This window comes from Euphorbia lathyris, chromosome 9 (genome assembly GCF_963576675.1).
Source record: "Euphorbia lathyris chromosome 9, ddEupLath1.1, whole genome shotgun sequence".
In the NCBI taxonomy this organism is placed as follows: Eukaryota; Viridiplantae; Streptophyta; class Magnoliopsida; order Malpighiales; family Euphorbiaceae; genus Euphorbia; species Euphorbia lathyris.
Genome location: NC_088918.1, coordinates 18,278,767 through 18,286,994, shown reverse-complemented (window position 1 = coordinate 18,286,994; position 8,228 = coordinate 18,278,767). Strand labels below are relative to the sequence as shown.

The following is an 8,228-nucleotide window of genomic DNA, read 5'->3' as shown; positions in this document are numbered from 1 at the left end:
TAGCCAAATCAGTATTGTGAGTTGTAAATCCTAACAAGGGAAGAAAAGTGTTGAGAGCAAATCCCACATCGGACAGAAGGAGCAGAACGACGAAGCAGCAGGGTGATCAATGGGGCTCATGGCCTAGGATTGTGACCTCCATTGCACTTGAGAGCGATGCTTTCCTAAAGTCTCCCCAAGTGGGAGAGCTTACGTCGTAATTTGTGGCAGTGGGGGCATGCGTTCGCGCGGCCCCTTCTAATACTAGTTTCAGTTTTTTTAATTGATTTCAAAAATTAGTATTGTAGGATATGGAACTACTTTTCCCATTTTCTTTGCTATTTAGATGAAAATCTCCATTTTTGTTCGCTTAAAAAAATCATTATTCCTCGAACTGATCTTTTAATTTTAATTTTCAGTAGCCAAATCAGTATTGTGAGTTGTAAATCCTAACAAGGGAAGAAAAGTGTTGAGAGCAAATCCCACATCGGACAGAAGGAGCAGAACGACGAAGCAGCAGGGTGATCAATGGGGCTCATGGCCTAGGATTGTGACCTCCATTGCACTTGAGAGCGATGCTTTCCTAAAGTCTCCCCAAGTGGGAGAGCTTACGTCGTAATTTGTGGCAGTGGGGGCATGCGTTCGCGCGGCCCCTTCTAATACTAGTTTCAGTTTTTTTAATTGATTTCAGAAACTTTCAGAAGTTGGGGATTCTTCCGTTCGAGCATTGTTTATGTTGAAGCTTGCTCATCATAGCCTGAAAAGGTTCAGCGTTAATTATTCTCAGTATCCAAGCAGCTTTGTCTACTTTTTACGTCTTCAATAGCTATATATCTCTTCGTCCTATAGTGGAGGCGATTTATTAATTTAATGTAACAAATAAAGGATAACTTAGGCTCTGTTCTTTATGAATGAAAAAAAATTGAACTGAACTGAATTCTACTGAAACTGAAATAATAATATAATCCTTCAAAAATAGCAATAATTAAAATAAAAATCTGAAAAAAATAATAACGATTCTAATCATAATGATAGTAATAATAATAATGAAAAAATAATTATAAAAAATAATTATAATTATAATAAGTAATGATAAATTACTGAACTCGTTACTGAACTGAATTGGTTGAAACTGAAATTAAGTAATAAAAAACATGGCCTTATTCCTTATTTTGCTTCTCTTGGAAGATACATTTTAATCGTTATTTTTTGTTATCAATTTTTCTGTTGGACATTATGTTGGGGCCTCCGATTATACTGGATTCGTTTATGTATCGGCTTACACTTTCGTTGCTAAAGACAGCCGTCGGGTATTCTTTCCAAGGTAAAATAGTGGAGATGCCGGAAGGACCCAAAAGACGAGTTACCAATAACAACAATCAAATACGCGGAATACCCATAACAACACCACAAGGATCAATCTAACAAACAATCAACCAAAGCACAACCCAAGTCCAAATCAAAATAGCAACTATAACCACAAGAATGGAAATCCAAAACCACAATCAACAACACAAGATTTATACGTGGAAAACCTCTTCGGTGTGAAGAGTAAAAACCACGGGACCTTTGAGAAGTCCACACTACTTCTCTTATTATGATAAAATTGAGGGCAAAACAAACCCAACAAAGTCTTACAAAAGATTTATAACCCACCAATAATCATGAAACAATAAGAGATTTCAAGAAGTAGACAAATACCAAGAAAGAGAAGAAATCAGTCTACAATCTGCCCCAACTCCGAACAGACCTTCCCGACCTCCGAACGGCAATCCTAACGGTGAGAACAAGGAACAATATGTCTAGAAGCTTCTGTCCAAAAAACGTGACGATCCGACGGTTCAATCTCCGGAAATCGATAAAAACGTGAACTGACCTAAAGAGAGAAAGACCAAATCCGAAAATCTCTTTTGTGTGTGTCTTTTCTTCTTCCTTCACTTGTCTCAATAAATGATAATTAATTCACTTAAATACATATTAACCTATCTTCTCAAAGAAGCCAAAATTAATATTAAATGGACCTTAAATATGGGCGGGACCCATAACAATCTCCCCCTCCAGCCCATCACGGAGAGAAGAAAAACTCAAATTCTTCAACGTTTGAATCTCATCCCAGAAAGCTTATTACAAAGCTCAAGCTTGCTTCCAGGAACCACCTTGGTTAACATGTCTGCTGCATTTTTATCTGTGTGGACTTTCCTTAACATCAATTCTTTCTCTTCAATCACATTCCGCAACCAATGATATCTAATATCAATGTGCTTAGTACGAGCATGATACATGGTATTCTTGCTCAAGTCCATAGCACTCTGACTGTCACAGAATGTCACATACTCACATTGATTCAAACCCAACTCTTGAAGAAACCTCTTCAGCCAAATCATCTCCTTACACGCTTCCACAGCTGCTATATACTCTGCCTCAGTAGTGGACAATGCTACACACTTTTGTAGCTTGGATTGCCATGAAATGGCTCCCCCTGAAAATGTAAACACATAACCTGAGGTAGACTTTCTATTATCAAGATCACCAGCCATGTCTGCATCTGTATATCCTTCAAGAATCGGTTTGCCACCTCCATAACACAAACTCAATTTGGAAGTACCACGCAAATATCTGAAAATCCACTTAACAGCTTCCCAATGAACCTTACCCGGATTGGATAAGTATCTACTCACCAAACCAACAGCCTGTGCGATATCTGGTCTAGTACAAACCATAGCATACATCAAAGAACCAACAGCAGATGAATAAGGAACATAAGACATACTTGCTTTTTCTTCATCTGTATTAGGACAAGTTCTTTTGCTCAACTTGAAATGTGCTGCTAAAGGTGTATTAACAGGCTTGGCATTCTTCATATTAAACCTTTCAAGCACACGTTCAATATACTTTTCTTGTGATAGCCACAACTTTCCAGCTTTTCTATCACGAACTATCTCCATGCCTAAGATCTGCTTAGCTGGACCCAAGTCTTTCATGTCAAATGACTTGGACAAATCCTTCTTCAAGTTGGAAATCATCCCTGCATCTTGTCCAACTATCAACATATCATCCACATATAAAAGAAGGATAATGAAGTTACCTCCAGGGAAATTTCTAAAATACACACAAGGATCTGCTGAAGTTCTATTATAACCATTCTTTGTCATAAAAGAATCAAACTTCCGATACCATTGCCTTGGTGCCTGTTTGAGCCCATAAAGACTCTTCTTCAACTTACAAACAAACTTTTCTTTTCCCTTCTCTTCAAACCCTTCAGGTTGCTCCATATATATCTCCTCATGCAAATCACCATGTAAGAAAGCAGTTTTCACATCAAGCTGCTCCAACTCCAAATCAAGACTTGCAGCTAAACCTAAAACAGTTCTTATAGATGTCATCTTGACAACAGGAGAGAAGATCTCATCAAAATCAATGCCTTTCTTCTGATTGCAACCCTTTACCACCAATCTGGCTTTGCGCTTCACTATCTTGTCACCATCTTTCTTGTTCTTGAAAACCCATCCGTTTTTCAAGACCTTCTTACCTTTAGGAGGCTTAACAAGCACATATGTCTCATTCTTTTTCAAGGAATCCATCTCTTCCTTCATAGCATCAAGCCAAAGATTTTTGTCTTTACTAGACAACACTTCTTCAAAGTTCTCTGGCTCCCCCTCATCAGTGACAAGAACAAACTCTGAGCTTGGATATTTTGTAGAAGGCTTTCTTTCTCTAGTTGACCTTCGAACCGATGCTTCTTCCACTAAAGGAGCTGGCTGCTCCCCCTGCTCATGAACATCCTCTATATCATTCTGATCATCATGTGGAACATCATCAAATTCTGGTACACCATCACCATCATTATCAAATTCTGGTGCATCACCATCTTCATTTGGTTGTACCTCCTCAACACCATCAAGTGTTGCTTCAACATTCTCATTTGTTGGCTGCTAAACAGGAATAGGAATAGAAACAGAAGAAGTATCAGTAATATCAAAAGACAAATCTGGAGTAGAAGTGTACCTTGTACTCAGAAGTTCTGAGCCCATCTCGTGCTCAAAGAATACTACATCTCTGCTTCTCACCACTTTCTTCTTCTCTGGATCATAGAGTCTAAAACCATACTCCTCATCACCATAGCCAACGAATACACAAGGATTAGTCTTGGAATCAAGCTTTGATCTCTGTTCTTTTGGCACATGCATGTATGCCTTGCATCCAAAGACTCTCAAATGTGAATAAGTAGGATCTCTACCCTTCCATACTCTCTCGGGTATCTCAAGGCCAAGAGGAATTGATGGTGAACGATTGATCAAGTACACTGAAGTATTAACAGCTTCAGCCCAAAATGTCTTTGGAAGATTGGACATTCTAAGCATACATCTCACTTTCTCCACAATTGTTCTGTTCATTCTCTCTGCTACACCATTGTGTTGAGGGGTGCCAGGCACAGTTTTTACATGTCTAATTCCATGGTGTGAGCAATAATTCTCAAATTCTTTAGAAGTGTACTCACCACCATTGTCAGATCGAAGACACTTCAATTTTCTTTCTGTCTCCCTTTCTACCATGACGTGAAACTTCTTGAAAGTTTCAAACACTTCACTCTTTGTCTTCAACATGTAAACCCAAGTTCTCCGAGTAGCATCATCAATAAAAGTGAGAAAATATTTACTGCCACCAAGAGACTCCACCTCTAAAGGACCACAAACGTCAGAGTGTATCAACTCCAACTTTCCTTCCTTCTTTGTAGACTTCTTAGAAAAGGAAGCTCTATGTTGCTTTCCTGCTAAGCAATAATCACAAGGGTCAAAAGAAACAGATTTATCAACAGGAATAAGAGATTTACCTGCCAAAAGTTTTAACCCTTTATCTGTCATGTGTCCCAATCTTCTATGCCACAAATTAGGAGAGTTCTTTTCTTCAACTGCATTTAGCTCACCAAAACATACATTCAAGTATGTTTTATACAAAGAACAACACAAATCACCTCATGCAACTATCAATGAACCCTTGGACAATCTCCATTTTCCATCTCCAAAGGTATGTCTGAATCCTTCTAGATCAAGAACATTTGTAGACAACAAGTTAAGAAGTATATCGGGAATATGGCGCACATTCTTCAATATAAGAATGCACCCAACACTTGTCTTCACTCGAATATCACCCATGCCAACAATGCTTGCCGAACTCTGATTTCCCATCTTGACACTACCAAAATCTCCTACTTTGTAGTTCAAGAAGTATTCCCTTCTAGGAACACAATGATAGGAAGCTCCTGTATCAACAAGCCACTCTGTGCCTGAACCATCAACATGATGACACTCACTAGTTGCACAAATCAAAGAAACACCATCATCACTTTTAGAAGTGACAGCTGCAGTATTTTTGTCATCTCCCTCCTTCTGAGAATCTTGCTTCTTGCCTTGTTCTCTTTTCCAACGGTAGCAATATTTCTTTATGTGACCCGGTTTGTTGCAGTGATGACATACCATAGGCTCTTTCCCATCTCTGGAGTTAGACCTACCTCTTGAGTTACCACGCCTCTTTGGACCTCTACTCTTGCCTCTACCTCTGTTCTCAACAACAAGAGCTTGTGAATTATCAACTCCCATCTCCTTTCTTCTTATCTCTTCATTAAACATACTCTCTTTAATCACATCCAAAGAAAGTACACCATCCGGAGCAGAGTTACTAATAGTCACAACAAGAGTTTCCCAACTATCTGTCAATGAACTCAATAGAAATAAAGCCTGCAACTCATCATCAAGAATAATCTTCATAGTGGTAAGTTTGTTGATTATATCTTGAAAATCACTAAGATGTTCAGAAACTGACTTCCCACTTTTCAACTTCAAATTAACAAGCCTCTTAATCAAAGAAGCCTTATTATGAGCAGTCTTTCTTTCATAAAGACCTTCTAATTTCTTCCACAAATCATATGGGCCAGACTCTTGAGAAACATGGTTGAAAATGCTAATATCAACCCATTGTCTGATAGTCCCCAAAGTCTTTCTTTTCAACTTTTCCCATTCTCTATCTTCCAATGTTTCTGGTTTGACTGGTTTGGACAAACTACCATCCTCTTTGGTTTCTGCATCAATTGGGTCATACAAATCTTTGCAAAATAACAAATCTTCCATCATAGGTCTCCATATAGAATAATTGGTTGATGTCAATTTAACCATGGAACTATTACTGCTATTAGACTCCATAGCTAACTTCAAAATTAACCTTGCTCTGATACCAATTGAAGGACCCAAAAGACGGGTTACCAATAACAACAATCAAATACGTGGAATACCAATAACAACACCACAAGGATCAATCTAACAAACAATCAACCAAAGCACAACCCAAGTCCAAATCAAAATAGCAACTATAACCACAAGAATGGAAATCCAAAACCACAATCAACAACACAAGATTTATACGTGGAAAACCTCTTCGGTGTGAAGAGTAAAAACCACGGGACCTTTGAGGAGTCCACCCTACTTCTCTTATTATGATAAGATTGAGGGCAAAACAAACCCAACAAAGTCTTACAAAAGGTTTATAACCCACCAATAATCATGAAACAATAAGAGATTTCAAGAAGTAGACAAATACCAAGAAAGAGAAGAAATCAGTCTACAATCTGCCCCAACTCCGAACAGACCTTTCCGACCTCCGAACGGCGATCCCAACGGTGAGAACAAGGAAAAATATGTCTAGAAGCTCCTTTCCAAAAAACGTGACGATCCGACTGTTCAATCTCCGGGAATCGACAAAAACGTGAACTGACCTAAAGAGAGAAAGACCAAATCCGAAAATCTCTTTTGTGTGTGTCTTTTCTTCTTCCTTCACTTGTCTCAATAAATGATAATTAATTCACTTAAATACATATTAACCTAGCTTCTCAAAGAAGCCAAAATTAATATTAAATGGACCTTAAATATGGACGGGACCCATAACAATGCCTTTCATGTTGTTTTATATAAAATTTGAACTGGTTTTGAACTCCATTTAAGTATGTGTTTAAAATAAGTTTTTGTTTGGGTATATGAATAACTAAGAGTTATATTTTATGATGCTTTTGAAGCTGAGACACATAATCACATTGTGTATTACTAGATGTCAGATGTTTTTATATAAAATTGCTTTTTATGGCCAAACGTTAAGGGTATTTTTTCATCTGATTCTTAAATTATATGATTCAAAGTTGAGTTAAATAGAACGTATTGCACGTTCAAATCAGTCTAAACTTGCAAAACGAGTGTCGGATAAATATTTTTTGGTAAGTAATTTAACAATAAACAATGAATTCCAAAAGAATTAACATTCGGATTTAAGTGATAAAAAATACTCTTAACTCTTTCTTACGTAACATATGTAATAAAAAATTTTTGTAAATATACTATGGTCCTATTTGGTAAAGAATTTTTTGGAGTAAAATTAGAGGTTTGAACCACTTTAGAGGTTTTGACTAGTCAAACCTCTAATAGTGATGTTTGGTGGAGAGGGGTTTGAAAAAACTTATTAAATCCAAAAAACTAATTTTGAAAAAGCTCATTTTAGAAGCTTTTTTAATTAGCTTATTGCTTAATTTTTTTAATAACATTTTTACCCCTATTTACTACCATTTAACTCCAAATAAAGACTTTATCATGTCTTTATTTGTCATTTTATACAAACAACTATTAACAATCAGTTAAATTTTACCAAACAAGTTTACACAATCAGCTAATCAAAAAGGTAATGAGCTAAAAACTAATGTAATCAGCTATTTTCCATACAAATAAGTTAGTTGTTTTTTTTTGTTCAAATCTATATCAATTAGTCGTCATTTTAATGGGTATTGGGTATCCCTATGAGATACCGATCTCATTTTGTTATTTTTTAAATTAATTAGTATATTCAATTTGTTTATTACAATAGCTAGACAATAATTATAATAGAAATTCACAAATAAAAATGAAATATATATAATATTCAATCTTTTTCTATCATTTTGTATAAACCAAAGAGGAAATATAAAGGTATGATTAATATGTTAAATTTAAAATTAATTGGTAAATGCTAGAAAATATGTTATATAATATTAATATTATATATTACTGCGTAATATCTATAAATGAGTTGGGATTTCTATGGGTGGGCATAGCTATTACTATCTCCGATCCATCTCTGAGAATGAAGATCATTTTCTTTTCCATCTCCAACCTTATGAAAAAGGATGCTGGAGATTCTCTGATTCTAAGAGAGCGGGATCCAATGGGTATGAGTAT

At 36.4% G+C, this 8,228-nt stretch overlaps 1 protein-coding gene and 2 non-coding genes across 3 annotated transcripts in view; all 3 read left to right on the top strand.

Annotated features, from left to right (window-relative positions):
* LOC136207275 (polyubiquitin-like) overlaps positions 1 to 8,228 on the top strand; it is an 82,165-nt gene that overhangs the window by 21,446 nt on the left and 52,491 nt on the right. The gene's annotated exons all lie outside the window — the stretch shown is intronic.
* Positions 85 to 238, top strand: LOC136207503 (U1 spliceosomal RNA). Its single transcript, XR_010676650.1, has one exon. It is a non-coding gene; the product is annotated as a U1 spliceosomal RNA (small nuclear RNA).
* On the top strand, positions 483 to 636 carry LOC136207502 (U1 spliceosomal RNA). Its single transcript, XR_010676649.1, has one exon. It is a non-coding gene; the product is annotated as a U1 spliceosomal RNA (small nuclear RNA).